The sequence below is a fragment of the Neofelis nebulosa genome, chromosome 8 (genome assembly GCF_028018385.1).
Source record: "Neofelis nebulosa isolate mNeoNeb1 chromosome 8, mNeoNeb1.pri, whole genome shotgun sequence".
NCBI lineage: Eukaryota > Metazoa > Chordata > Mammalia > Carnivora > Felidae > Neofelis > Neofelis nebulosa.
In genome coordinates, this window is record NC_080789.1 from 101,850,573 (window position 1) to 101,864,120 (window position 13,548).

Here is a 13,548-nt window from a genome sequence, read left to right on the forward strand (position 1 = left end):
AGAAGTTAACACTGGTACAGTACTATTAACTGAACAGATTTTATTTGGATTTCATCAGTTTTTCCACTCATGTCCATTTCCTGTTCCAGTATCCAATCCAAGATCTCACAGTGATTTAGTATCTTGCATTTCTTTTAATTCTCTGAATTCACTGGGCTCATGCCGGCCTGTTTGCCTTGGAGCCTGCCATTTTCTTTCTCACAGTAACTTTCCTGCTCACAGCAAATTCTTATTCATCCTGCAGTAACCCTTTTTTTTGAGTCAAAAATAATGTGGGGAACTTGGTAGGAGTGGGATTTGGGTATCTGGCCCTTCACAGTACTGAGTGGGGGGAAATGCCACTCCCCTTTCCACGCCCAGGATCTCATTTGACTCTCACTTGGGTTTTATATATCCTTTACACAAATGCAAACAAATACTAACGCATATTACTACTCATTCCCCCTTCTCCCAGCCGTGGTTACTCAAGGTCCACAGGTGACTTTCATAGGACAGCATAGTTGGCTGGTGGCAGAGGGGGAACCTGAACCCAAAGTCTCTGAGTTCCAGTTTCATCGGCTGGCTGCCTGGATCCTTCATGCGTGGCCTGTCTCTGCTGTCCTCGGTTGTCCAATCTGGGTATGCCTCGGTATAACACTTGGCACAGTGTGGTGGATGGTGGGCTTCCTGTGGGTTCTCACCTCCGTGCATATTTAAAGTGATTGTATCATCCTTGGCTTTGGGGACTTTCCTCAGGTTACTCCAGGCTATGTTGTGGCTGGTGTCCCCAACACCCATCAACCCACCTCTGCCCAACAGTCCAGGAAAGCCCCCAGGATGCCAGACCCCTGGGTTACCTGACTCCGTGTACCACCTGGGGCTTTGGTGGACTTTCGGCACCGCCCCCCATCCTCTCACCCCCAAGTCGCCATTGCGTGGGGTGCTGTCTCTCACCCACCACCTTTTGGAGATGTTTGGGAGGCTAACTTTTCCATGAAGCATGAGGGGTGTATTTTCCTCTAAATTTAACTTGAGGTGATTTAACATCTGAAGTTTAACATTTAGATGATTGAAAAAGAAAGATATAAGAGTGGAGAGGGAGAAGTGTCCCTCTTAGAAATTGTTCTAGATTAGGATTTAGGAGTCATATCAACCTTAGGCAACATATGGGCCTGGTTGGGATCCTTATTGAACCAGATCAATTATTTAAAAGATTTTTTTAGGCAATTAAGGAAATTTAAATATTGACTATGTATTAGATGATGTTAAGGAAATACTGTAATTTTTTAAGTGGATGATGGTATTGTGGTATATTTTTGAAACACCCTATCTCTTAGAGATTCATCCTGAAGTTTTTAAGGCTAGAATGATCTGGTGTCTGGGACTTTCTTTAAACTTCTCAGCCCCTTCTCGAAAAGTGGGAAGGCAAAAGAAATACGAATGGCAAAATGGTGGTCATTGTTGATGCACGGTGAAGGTACATGGGATTCATTATACTACTCTCTGTACTTTTGTGTGTATTTGAACACTTCCATAATGACAAATCTTCATCCAACCTCCTATCCCCTATCAGTCTACCCCCCCCTCCCAGCAACCAGTGCTGGTTTCTATGCATGGTTCTTTATGCAAATACTAATACATATTATTCCTCACTCCCTTTCCCCATCAATTTTTTAGCACCTTTTGCTACTGGTGCATTTGCCTTTTCCCATCTTGATTATGTGCAGTGGGCAGAATAATGCCTCCCCCAAATGTCCACATTCTAGTCCCTAGAACCTGTGCATATGTTACTTTACATGGCAAAAGGGACTTTGCAGATATGATTAAGATACCGATGATTATCCTGAATTATACAGATGGACCCAGTCTCAGCACATGTATCCTTAAAATCAGTGTTGTGGTCCTGGCTATGGTTAGAGGGAGAGGTGATAAAAGGTCAGAAAGACAGGACAGTGCTGGCTTGAAAGCCAGAGGAAAGGAGCCACAAGCCAAGGAATGAGGACAGCCTCTAGCAGCTGGAAAAGGCCAAGAAACGAATTCTTCTTCCCTAAAGCCCCCAGAACTAGGAACACAGCCCTGCGGGCACCTGGTTTTAGCGCTATGAGAGCCACATGTCAGACTTCTGAGCTCTAGAAAGGCAGTATGATAAATGTGTGTTTAAGTTTATGGTAATTTGTTACAGCAGCAATGGAAAGGTGCTGCCTTCCATCTTGGAGATACTTCTGTATCAGAATAGAGATTGTGCAGCACTGGTTTCCCAGGTTATATACACTGGCTCTGAAGTCTGACAGATCTGGGCTGGAGTCTCAGCTCTGTCGCATACAAGCTGTGCGGTTTCAGGCAAGTTACATCATGTCTCTGAGACTGCTTATCTGTAAAAAAGGGAGTGATAAAAGCACCTGTCTCATAGGGTTGTTTGGAGGGTTAAATCATACGGCCCATGCGAACAATGAGCACAGTGCCTGACAATAGTAAATGCACATAAAAGGACAGCTGTCAAAGTATGGAAAGAGCCGTAATGTCCATCGAGATGGAAGAATGGATAAAGAAGATGTGATATATATATATCATATATATATATATATATGATATATATATTAATCTTTATTCATTTTTGAGAGAGAAACAGAGTGTGAGCGGGGAAGGAGCAAAGACAGAGGGAGACACAGAATCCGAAGCAGGCTCCAGGCCCCGAGCCATCGGCACAGAGCCCAATGCGGGGCTCAAACCCACAAACAGTGAGATCATGACCTGAGCTGAAGTCAGATGCTCAACTGACTGAGCCACCCAGGCGCCCCGAGACTTTTAAATACAGAGAACAAACAGGCTTGCTGGAGAGGTTGGGTTGGGGGATGGGCTAAATGGGTAAGGGGCATTAAGGAAGACACTTGTTGGGATGAGCACTGGGTGTTATACATAGGGGATGAACCACTGGAATCTACTCCTGAAATCATTATTGCACTATATGCTAACTAACTTGGATGTAAATTAAAAAAAAATTAATTAATTAATTAATTTAAACAAAAAGGTCAGCTGTTAGTAATACTATTAACATAATTACCATAACAAGGATCTTTCCCTGGGTGCTCCAGGGATAGCTCCAAAGCAGCATCTGAGAGAGGGTGGCCATCACTGCTCTCCTATTTTTTCCCAAGTTGAGGCTCCCTCCTTCCCACACGAAGGGCGTGTCAAGGGCCAGTGGATCCTGGCAGGCTTCCACGCTGCTCCCACATGGTGTAGCTTCTCTGAGTGATGGGGACCTCCAGGATCCCTCTCCGTACCTGTGCGAGCTCACCTCCTGCTCGGGCTGGCAGTCTCCTATGGGTCTTTGTGGTTATTGGAAAGGTTTTCACCCTCCCTGTGACCCCTGTCCATGTTCTGCCTTCTGGTCACCACATGGAATGAGTTTGCTTTCCCTTCTACACGGCAGTCCTTCTGCTTTTTAGATGAGTGTGGAGTGGGAGAAGGAGTGTCCTAGGCTGGGGGCAGGGATGGCGGCACTTACTTGCTGAATGGCCCTGGGATTATGTGAGCCTTTTCTGTTTCCATCATCTGTAGAAAAGGAACAAAAATATCTGTTTCAGCATCCTTGTGGGATCCTATGGAAAATATCCCCCACACAGTAAATTCAGCTTCCCTTCTCTCCCACTCCAGGCCACACCTTAACTGCTCCTTGGGGAGGAGGTTTGGAGTCTGCCCCGCCCCCTCTGGCTACTGGGGAGTACAGGGCCCTGACCTAGAGTCGGCCTCCAGGGATCCATAACCACTTGGAATCTTCTGCTATGGGATAGTCTTTGCTGTCAACCCTTCCCCGCCCCACCTTGGGCCTTCTCTCTGCTTGGCTTCCAGGCAGGAACAGCCTTGTCCTCTTTGGGGTTTGGGGAAGCACTGTCCTCTCACTGCTGAAGATGGAGCCCCCACCCCCACCCCCCAGCTCTCCCCACTTCTCTGGCCTCACTGTGCCTGATGATGGGCTAAAACTCCTCTCCCTGCCACACAATCCCACAGATGCTAATGCTTTTACTCGGCATGGAAATACTTCCTTATTTTTAGCTCTGGCCCTGGTCCATCCCTCTGCACCCCTCTCTTTGTTAACTTGTCCAGATCTGCAAGTTGTTTTCCCAAATTTGTAGAGTCACAAGAATGCACTCTGGTCACAACACTTACAGGGGCTGTGCCCACACTTCTCCCCGTCACCTTGTTTACTTGTACACATCTGTTTCTGCCATATACATCCTCAAAAGTGTCTCCCCAGCTTCTTCCTCAATTCCTGTACCTGCCCTGTCCCTCCCTCCAGCAGAGAGGAACAGTCCCAGGAAAACCAGAAGCTGGAGGGGTCAAGGGAAGATGGTGAGAGGGAGACATCATTTCCTTCCTGGCCCCAAGAGCCCAGCTGGGGAGGGTGTTATATACCGTCCTGCGCATGCACACGCATGCGTACACACACACACACACACACACACACACACACACACTGTGTCCTGCCTTTTGTGGCGGGTGGGGGGGATGGCTGTGGCTGGATTAGCCAGCTTTCCGAGGCAAAAGTGGTTAACCCAGAGATTACTGTGCTTTCCCTCCCAATTTAAATTTAAGATGAACAAACAAACAACCGCTGTTGGAACAAAGAGTCTTAAACTAACATTGACACAGAAAACCAGGCTTCTAAATTGAGACATGCAGTTTTTCCCCAGGCCTGGCAGTCCATGTTCCTCTCTCTTGAGGCAAGCTGGGTTCCACATATATAGCATGAATTCCACCTCTGGGGCTTGCCTTGCTTCCAAACTGAGACTGGAAGTTCCCTGAGGGCATGGGACATTTTGTTCGCCTTCCTTTTGTATCCCCAGGTCCTCAGGGTAAAGCCCAATTCCTTAGGGCCCGCAGTATATGGTGGACCTCTCCCAACACATACACCCTGGACTCTTGGCTGTTCCTGAAATCAACAGGCACACTCCCCCTCTGGCCTGGGCACTCGGTGTTTCACCAGAATCCCTCCTTCTTCTGGGCCTCTGCTCTGAAGCACCCCTATTGGATAGCTTCTCAGCTTTACCAGTGACACAACCCAGCCCAGCCCAGCTCAGTCACCCATTCCCTGTCCTCCTCCCCTGCTTTGTTCCTCCATCACCCTTAATCACCACCTGAAGCACATTGGTTTGTTTTGCCTCTGTCTCCTTCCACTTGAATGTAAACTTCACAGGGACAATGGCAGTCCTTTTATTTGCTGCTCTATCTCTGGGGCCTAGACCAGGCCTTCAGTGGGTGTTAGTACATAGCTGTTGAAAAGGGAGTGCTTCATATATGTGGATGGATGTGGCTTGCAGTGGATGCTTCTCAGCCGGGACAGCTGGGCCCCTGGATAAGGACCTTGTCAAGAGAGAAAGGGGCCCGCTTGGCCTCCCTCTGAGGGTTAAGTGGCCACCCACTGTCCAGGCAGAACACAGAGTGGGGAGGGCTGGTGTGTGGGACTAGGCCTAGTCAGAGGTGAGGTGTCCCTGGCTCAGCAGCCAGCCATTCCTGCCCGTCCCTTCCTGCGCAGTGAGTAAGCCAGGTTGGGGAAATGAGCCAGGAAAGTGGCCCCAGTCAGGAATACAGCGGGGTTAGGGGTCAACAAAACAAGAACTTGCACCCCTCCCACTCTGCCCATCAGAGGCGCCTTTTCTGTACCTCCCATCTCTGTTTTGGTCAGTGTCTTTCTGGGTTGAATCGTGCCCCCCACTCCCGAATTCATATGTTGAGGTCCCCACCGCTGTGTACCTCAGAATACGACTGCAACTGGAAATCACGTCACTGCAGATATAATCAGTCAAGTTAAAATAAGATTACACTGGGCTAGAGTGGGCCCCTAATCCAATATGATTCTGTCCTTATAAAAAGAATGCCACGCAGACAGGGATGGATTTTGGAGACGTGATGCTAAATGCAATTAGCCAGGCACAAAAGGACAAATATTGTACGGTTCCCCTTCTGAGGTACCTAGAATAGTCAAACTCCCGAAGACAGAAAAGAGAGCAGTGGCTACCAGGGGCTAGGGTAGTGGGGGATGGGGACAGAGTTTCAGTTTGGGAAGATGCAGAAGTTCTGGAGATGGATGGCGGTGATGGTTGCCCAACATTGTGAATGTGCTTCATGCCACTGAACTCTTAGGCTTCAAAATGGTTGAAATGGTAAATTGTTTCGTTATGTATATTTTACACACACACACACACACACACACACACACACACACACACACACTGTACACACACACACACACTTACAAAGGCCCTGTGAAGAGAAAGAGACACAGACAAAGGGAAGACATTGTGAAGATAGGGAGAACACCATTGACAAGCCAAGGAACACCCACAAGGGGGACTGCAAACCCACAGAGGTGGGGGAGAGGCATGAGATGCTGTCCCTCACAGCCTCAGCAGGAACCAACCCTGTCCCCCTTGTCTCAGACCTCTGGCCCCTGGGGCCATGAGACCATACATTCTCATTGTTTACCCCCGAGTCTGCAGTAGGTTCCGGCAGCCCCAGGAAATGGATATAATACCTCTCCTGGTGGTAATGCTTCCTGCCAGGGTCCCTTGATTTCTGGAATTCAGACTCACAGAGAGAAGAGCTGGTTTGTGAGGATTCTTCAGCTTTTGCCTTTCTTTCATTCCATTTGTTCTCTTGGTTGCTCCTTCCCTCCACTGCCTCCTCCCCCTTCTCTACGGTCCCATTACAATATAGGAACAATTACTTGTTCAATGTCTATCTCCCCCTCTAGACTGTGGGTCCAGGAAGCCAGGGACCTTTTGTGCTCATTCACTGCCGTGTCCTCAGTGCCTGGCCCTTTGGAGCACTGGGTACACATTGTAAATGAATGAGCACTGTAGGAAGGGGAAGGAATGAGTCTTGCCATGACCGCCCTCTACCCCTACGCCCTGGTTCAGTCAGACGTGTGTTGATAAAATGTGCTTATAATGGCAGAGGCAGTAGAATCCCCCTCCTGACCATGCCAGCTGATTGGGATCTCTCCTGGGTGGGTTAGTTGCTACTGCAGAAAGTCCCAGGGGCAGGGCAAGGGCCTGGTGGACAAAGCTGTTTCCTTAGGTCTGCCCAATTCACACCTAGCACTTGTCCAGTAAAAGAAGGGCTAAGGAAGAAGCTGGCCCATATTATGTCAGGCAGAGCCTGGAACCGGATTGGAGAAGAGTCCTGGGTGGATATTGGAGTACGCATTCCTCTTCCTCTTTCTTACTCCTGACCCACTCTGCTTCTCTGTTGTGGGAGCAAAAAAATAGGAGTGGGGGTGAGAAATAGAAAGAAATAAAAGTCCTCTCCTCATCTTTTATTTTTATTCATAGATTCGATGACTATTTATCGACTGACCATGTGCCTGATACTCTGTTGACGCCAAGGATGGAGAGGTGAATAGACTCATTCCCCAACCTCAAGGAGCTCACAGCCTGAACAGGGTGATAGACAGGCAAAGTGTCCCAGAATAAGGTCACAGCTGCTCTGATGGAGGCTATGTAGGTGGCTGTGGGAGCAGAGGAGATACTCTGAGTGTGGGACTTAGTGAAGGCTGCATCAAGGAGGTGCCCTCAGAGAAAGGACTTGATGGATGAATAGGAGTTTGACATATAAAGAAGAGGAGATGGTGGGGAACGGGGAAAGTGTAATATAAGCAGAGAGCATAGCACCTGGCAAGGTGGGAAGTCACAAAAGGGCTATGTAGATCTGGGGTGACGGACGTGGGCATGGAGGTGGTGGGAGGTTGTAGGGAGATGGTGTGGCCAGAGTGCCTGCTGGCCTGGACTCACCAACTTGGGCGTGCTCCTGAGAGTGAGAGGGAGTGAATCTAGGCCTCGTGTGTGCGCTGGTTATTTTCTCTTTGTTCTCCTTCCTGCTAGCCCAGCCACTCACTCCTCACCTTCTCCGAACACTGCTTCACCCAGGCTCTCTGGCCCCCTGGTTGGAGGACAGGAGGAGAGATAGGTTGGGGTATTTATCCCCCGGTTCCCTTGTCACACTCCAGGCAGTGGCTGCATCCCTCTGTGGCCATAGCTCTGGCTTTCCTTGGCTCCAGTAGCATGGTTTCTCTCTGCCTCTCAGGCCTAGGGAGGGGGAGGCTTCCTGCCGCCCCGCCCCGCAGCTAGTCCCCAGAGGCATCCCCACCCCTGTCCATTCACTTAACCCTGCATTAAACTCTCTTTAGAAAACCCCTCTGAGAGTTCCTCTGCTTCCCCCCAGCAGCCTGCCTGATGCAGTAGGGGTGTGGCTTAGTCAGCATTTGGTGGGCAAAATAGCCCTGGTGAGGAGGTAGACAGGTGGGGAGGGACAGAGCCAGGAATGCTAGTTAAGACACTTTTAAAGTCCAGGTGAGAGGGGGAACCTGGGTGGCTCAGTCAGTTAAGCATCTGACTGGCTCAGGGCATGATCTTGGGTTCGCGGGTTCAAGCCCCACAGCGGGCTCTTTGCTCTGGCAGAGCCCGCTTCAAGTCCTCTGCCTCCCTCTCTCTCTGCCCCTCCCCTGTTGGTGCTCTCGCTCTCTCTCTCTCTCAAAATGAATAAAAATAAACTTAAAAACTTAAATAAAGTCCAGGTGAGAGACGATGGGCTGGCATTGACCCAGTGACAATGGGATGGACAGGAGGGACCAGAGCTGGGAGGCATTTCTGAATTAGAACTGTCACGTTTTGGTGACTTACTGGGTAGATGGGGGAGGTGAGCGGAAGCGAAAGATGGACCCCCAGGACCTGCTTGGAAGACAGAAAATATCGGTTCACAATTGCTGCCCAATAAGCCGTTAAATCTATTTCCAATCCAAATTTGGGACTGTTTAGTTTTTGCTTAACCTCTCCTATCTTGAAAACACTTAAGTACCCTTGGAGGCTGTGGTTTAGATACCAATAGGGCAAAATTGTTATCCAACAGGAGGCTGTTCAAAGAACCAGAGACAAAGCCACTGAATCAGAGACAAAGACAAGGTGGATGATGGAATTTAATTCATTTTCATTTTCACACGTGCGCATCTCAGGCCACTGAGCATCCATTCACCCTTTGGGTAAAAAAGCACCTCACATGCCCTTTAAGAACCTCCCCTTCCCTCCCCCCACCCCTGCTCCCCATTCTGGCACTTCTACTTTGGGTGGGATTGATCCCACTCTAGGAGTCAGCCCGACTGGCCAAAACCAGTTTGTCTTCCAGGCTTGGGAGGGGCCTGGGCTCCAACCAGAGCCAATGAGACTTTCTGGAAGAGAGGTGGGGGCTCCTCCCCCACAGGCTTGAATCTGGAAGCATGGACATGGGAACCACTGTCTCCATTTTTGCCATCGGAGGTGGCCTGAGAAGACACCAGCTCAGGGAGCAGATCAAAGACGAGCTGAGACGTGGAAAGAAACCAGGGTTTTGTGGTAGCGCAAACCTCAGGCGACACCAGAAGCGGCTCAGCCCTTTTGCTGGACTTTTCAGTTCTGTGAGCTCGTATTTGGTTTCTGCCTTTTTCTTTTTTTCTTTGGTCACTTGCAGCTGAGAGAGTCCTAGACGAAACAGCAGATGTCATCAAATTGTGTCTTAGATTCTAGTTTTTTAGAGACAGTGCCTCGTGGAAAGTGTAATGGGATTTGGTGAGAACATCACAGTTCCCCACTTAGGCTAGCTCCTTCCATCTCAGGTCTGTGTGAAACAGTGCCAGGAACGCCTGCCTATTTTGAAGGAAAAGTAAGAAAAAGAAAAACTGTAAGGTGTTTTCAGATTTTCATTACTGTTATTTTTATGCGCTCCTTGTGGGTAGGAACTAGAGTGTTTTTTGTTTTTGTTTTTGTTTTTTTTAAATTTTTTTTAACGTTTATTTATTTTTGAGACAGAGAGAGACAGAGCATGAACAGGGGAGGGGCAGAGAGAGAGGGAGACACAGAATCTGAAACAGGCTCCAGGCTCTGAGCTGTCAGCACAGAGCCCGACGCGGGGCTCGAACTCACGGACTGTGAGATCATGACCTGAGCCGAAGTCAGACACTTAACTGACCAAGCCATCCAGGCGCCCTGTGTTTTTTGTTTTTGTATGCACCACAGAGACCGCTAAAGTGCCTCACACAAAGCAGGTGGTCAATAAAACTAGACCTCTGTTTGAATCAAATTGAATGTTCTTCCTGCTTATTCTGTCCAAACTACAGAGGAGGAAAATGGAGTCCCAGAGAGATGAATGATCAAGCCATATGCCAGGAGCAGACTTGGGAATCCTGTTGCTGAACTCAGCTGAGGTCAGAAACCTCAGTGAAGCTCCATCCCTTTGAGATGATGAGGTGACACTTTAGTCATCTGGTCCCATTGAAAGGGCGGGCCTACGCCGGCCAACTCCATCTTGTTCTGTGTCCTTCACCTTGACCACGCCTCCTCCCCTTGAGTAACCCCCCCCCCCCAACAAGTCTCGGACCCTTCCCCAGCCAATTGGCTGAGGCCACAGCCATTACCTCACCAACTGCCCCTAGGCCCCAATAAAACCTTTGTCCTTTTGATACTCGCTTTGTCCTTTTGATACTCTCCCCGGTATCTCACGGCTGTGTCGGTGCAGGTAGGGGATTGAGCTCGAGCTAGCTCGAATAAAGGCTCTTTTGCTTTTACATCGGACTCGGCTCCCTGGCGGTATTTGGGGATCACAAATTCTGGGCATAACACCATGGCCTCTGTCACTAGAGGTAACTTTGGAGGAATCCCTTTCAGCCCTCTGGGCCCAGGTTCCTCATCATTTGAATGGGGTTAGTCCTCACCTGTAAGCCTCAGTGGGCAAATTGACAGGCCACACCCCCTTGCTCCCCCAAGGTGAGATAAGTGTGGTATTCCTGGCTGCCCAAGGACAAAAAAAAAAAAGGAAAGGGGAAAAACAAATGGTTAACTGATCAAGATCATAGTCCCACAGGACCTGAGTCTCCATCTATTGGCAAATATCTTAGTAAATCACAAGAAAAAGGCAATCTCAATAGCCTAATCTCCAGAAACCTATAGACTCCTTCTCCTGGAGCCCCACTATCACCCCTCCATAGTGATGTGGGAAACGAAGGCAGAAGGAAATGGCAGAAATAAATGTCCTTATAATCTGCAGCCCATTGACAAATACTTGAGGCTGGCAGAGTAAAAAGTTTCTCCAGGAATTCCCTACGGTCTGAATGCTAATGCTTTGCTAGAGGGAAAAACAACGTTAGCCTGACAATAGCTAGGCCTCCACTATCCTGGGAATCTTCTTTAGCATATGAAAATCTCCCTGGAAACTACCCCTGGACTTTATGCCTCCTAACCCCTAACCCCGTAGTATAAAACCAGTCTCTCCTCATGGTCCCCTGGGCAGCTCTTTCTGCCCGCGGGTACTGTCCCCGTGCTTTAATAAAATCACCTTTTTGCACCAAAGATGTCTTCAAGAATCCTTTCTTGGCCATCGGCTCTGGACCCCGCAAACCCCACTGTCACCCCAAAACCTCATCACAGAGGTCTTTTTCAGCAGGTGCTGCATGAGGAAGAAAGCCGTGTGCTGGGGGGCCCTCCAAGCGCCCTTGTCCACACGATTTCCTGTGCTTTTTCCCAGGCTGTGAGAGATTTCTCTCAGTGACAGGGAGAAAGCTGAGGCACTGACAAGTTGAGTGTCCTGCTGAAGGCCATCCAGCTAATCAGAGACACGGCAGAATTCACACCCACTATTGTGACTTTCAGTTCAGGTCTGGCACAGGCCTCTGTGCCACCTGTCGGGAAAGCCAGAGCCCCTAGGGACTTGCTCACAGATGGGGCTCCATAAATGCTGAGGGGTAGGCTCAGAGGAAGCCGGCTTGTCCCAAGGCCAAGACCGGTGCTGGTCTGGCCACTCTGCAGATGGCCTTGCTGAGGCCGGGCTGGTGGGGGCGCTGGAGGCCCAGGTTACCCAGTGGTTTATTTGGGGGGTGGGTGCTGTGTTCCTGGCGGAGGTGGGGTTGGTTCAGCAGGACTTGGTGAGCAGCCTCTCTCAGGCACCAAGGGAGGCACGGCTCAGATGCTGGGCCGTGAATAGCTCTTCCGGCCATTGTGCTCACCAGTGCCCCGGGTCATGAACACAGAGGCCAGGATGCCTTTGTAGAACTCACAGCAACACCCTGTACTTCCCCCCCGCATTCCAAGGAGGTTCCTGAGTTTGGTCACTTATGGGAGGTCTTCCAGACACCCCCTTCCTCTTCCTTTCCTGGACGCCATCCTTTTCGGGACCCAACGACAACTCTTCATGGTGTGATCTGAGGGCTGTGGGAGGGTCTGTAACAACATGGCTCTCCCCATGTTGGGCAGCCCTCCTTCCAGACGTTATCTCTTGGCTACACAAAATATTAACGTCACAGCAAATATTTTCTGATTTAGGCTCTGTTTAAGAGCTTTACATACTAATTTTGTCAACAAATCCATGAAATAGATGCTATTGTTATCGCTCCCTGCCTGTTGTTATGAAGGCAACTGAAGCATGGAGGGGTCCAGTAACTCCCCCAAAGACACATCAGCAGTGAGTGTGCAGAGCCAGGCCTCAGACTTCATGCATCTGAGGCTGCAGCCTATGTTCTTAACCACCTTGCCGCATTACCCTCTGTGTTAGCCTGGTAGTTTCTACTTTGGAAATGGGTAAGGATGAGACAGAGACATTCACTCATGAATCTTTTTATTTTATGAGTTTTTATTTTACAATATTTTTAGATTGGGGCACCTGGGTGGCTCAGTCGGTTAAGCGTTCAACTTCAGCTCAGGTAATGATCTCACAGTTTGGGGGTTCGAGCCCTGTGTCGGCCTCTTTGCGGACAGCTCGCAGCCTGGAACCTGCTTCAGATTCTGTGTCCTTCTCTCTCTGTCCCTCCTCCACTCGCACTCTGTCTCTCTCTTTCAAAAATAAATGAACATTGGGGCGCCTGGGTGGCTCAGTCGGTTGAGCGTCCGACTTCGGCTCAGGTCATGATCTCATGGTTTGTGGGTTCGAGCCCCACGTCAGGCTCTGTGCTGACAGCTCAGAGCCTGGAGCCTGTTTCGGATTCTGTGTTTCCCTCTCTCTCTGACCCTCCCCCATTCATGCTCTGTCTCTCTCTGTCTCAAAAATAAATAAATGTTAAAAAAAATTTAAAAAAATAAATGAACATTAAAAAAATTAAATATTAGAATATTTTTAGATTTATGGAACTGTTGTGCAGATATAGTACAGAGAATTCCTGTTAACCTGTGTCCAGTTTCTCCTATTATAGACCTCCTGCATAAGTATGGCACATACATCACTATTAATGAACCAATATAGATACATTATCATTAAGTACATAGTTTATTTAGATTTCTTTCTTTATTTTTTTACCTAATGTTCCTTTTCTGCTCCAGGATGCCACATTACATTCAGTTGTCATGTCTCCTTAGGCTCCATTTGGCTATGACAATTTTTTTAGACTTTCCTTGTTTTTGATGACCTTGACAATTTTGAGGAGTACGGTCAGGAATTTTGTAGAGTGTTCCTCAAATAGGGGCGTCTGGGTGCCTCAGTTGGTTACATGTTCAACTTTGGCTCAGGTCATGATCTCACGGTTCGTGAGTTCGAACCCCATGTCAGGCTCTGTGCTGA

The 13,548-nt window shown here is 48.8% G+C and overlaps 2 long non-coding RNA genes across 3 annotated transcripts in view; one reads left to right on the top strand and one right to left on the bottom strand.

Moving 5' to 3' along the window:
* Window positions 1-11,351, top strand: LOC131520137 (uncharacterized). Of its 2 annotated transcripts, none has more exons than XR_009265943.1 (2): window positions 1-618; window positions 10,124-11,351. It is a non-coding gene; the product is annotated as an uncharacterized LOC131520137 (long non-coding RNA). The 2 variants fall into 2 exon arrangements; XR_009265944.1 differs by lacking the exon at window positions 1-618 and adding an exon at window positions 6,975-7,373.
* The window catches only part of LOC131520135 (uncharacterized), a 25,845-nt gene continuing 21,229 nt past the window's right edge, over window positions 8,933-13,548 (bottom strand). The window contains exon 2 of the long non-coding RNA XR_009265941.1: window positions 8,933-9,653. This is a non-coding gene — a long non-coding RNA (uncharacterized LOC131520135). The remainder of the gene's footprint in view (window positions 9,654-13,548) is intronic.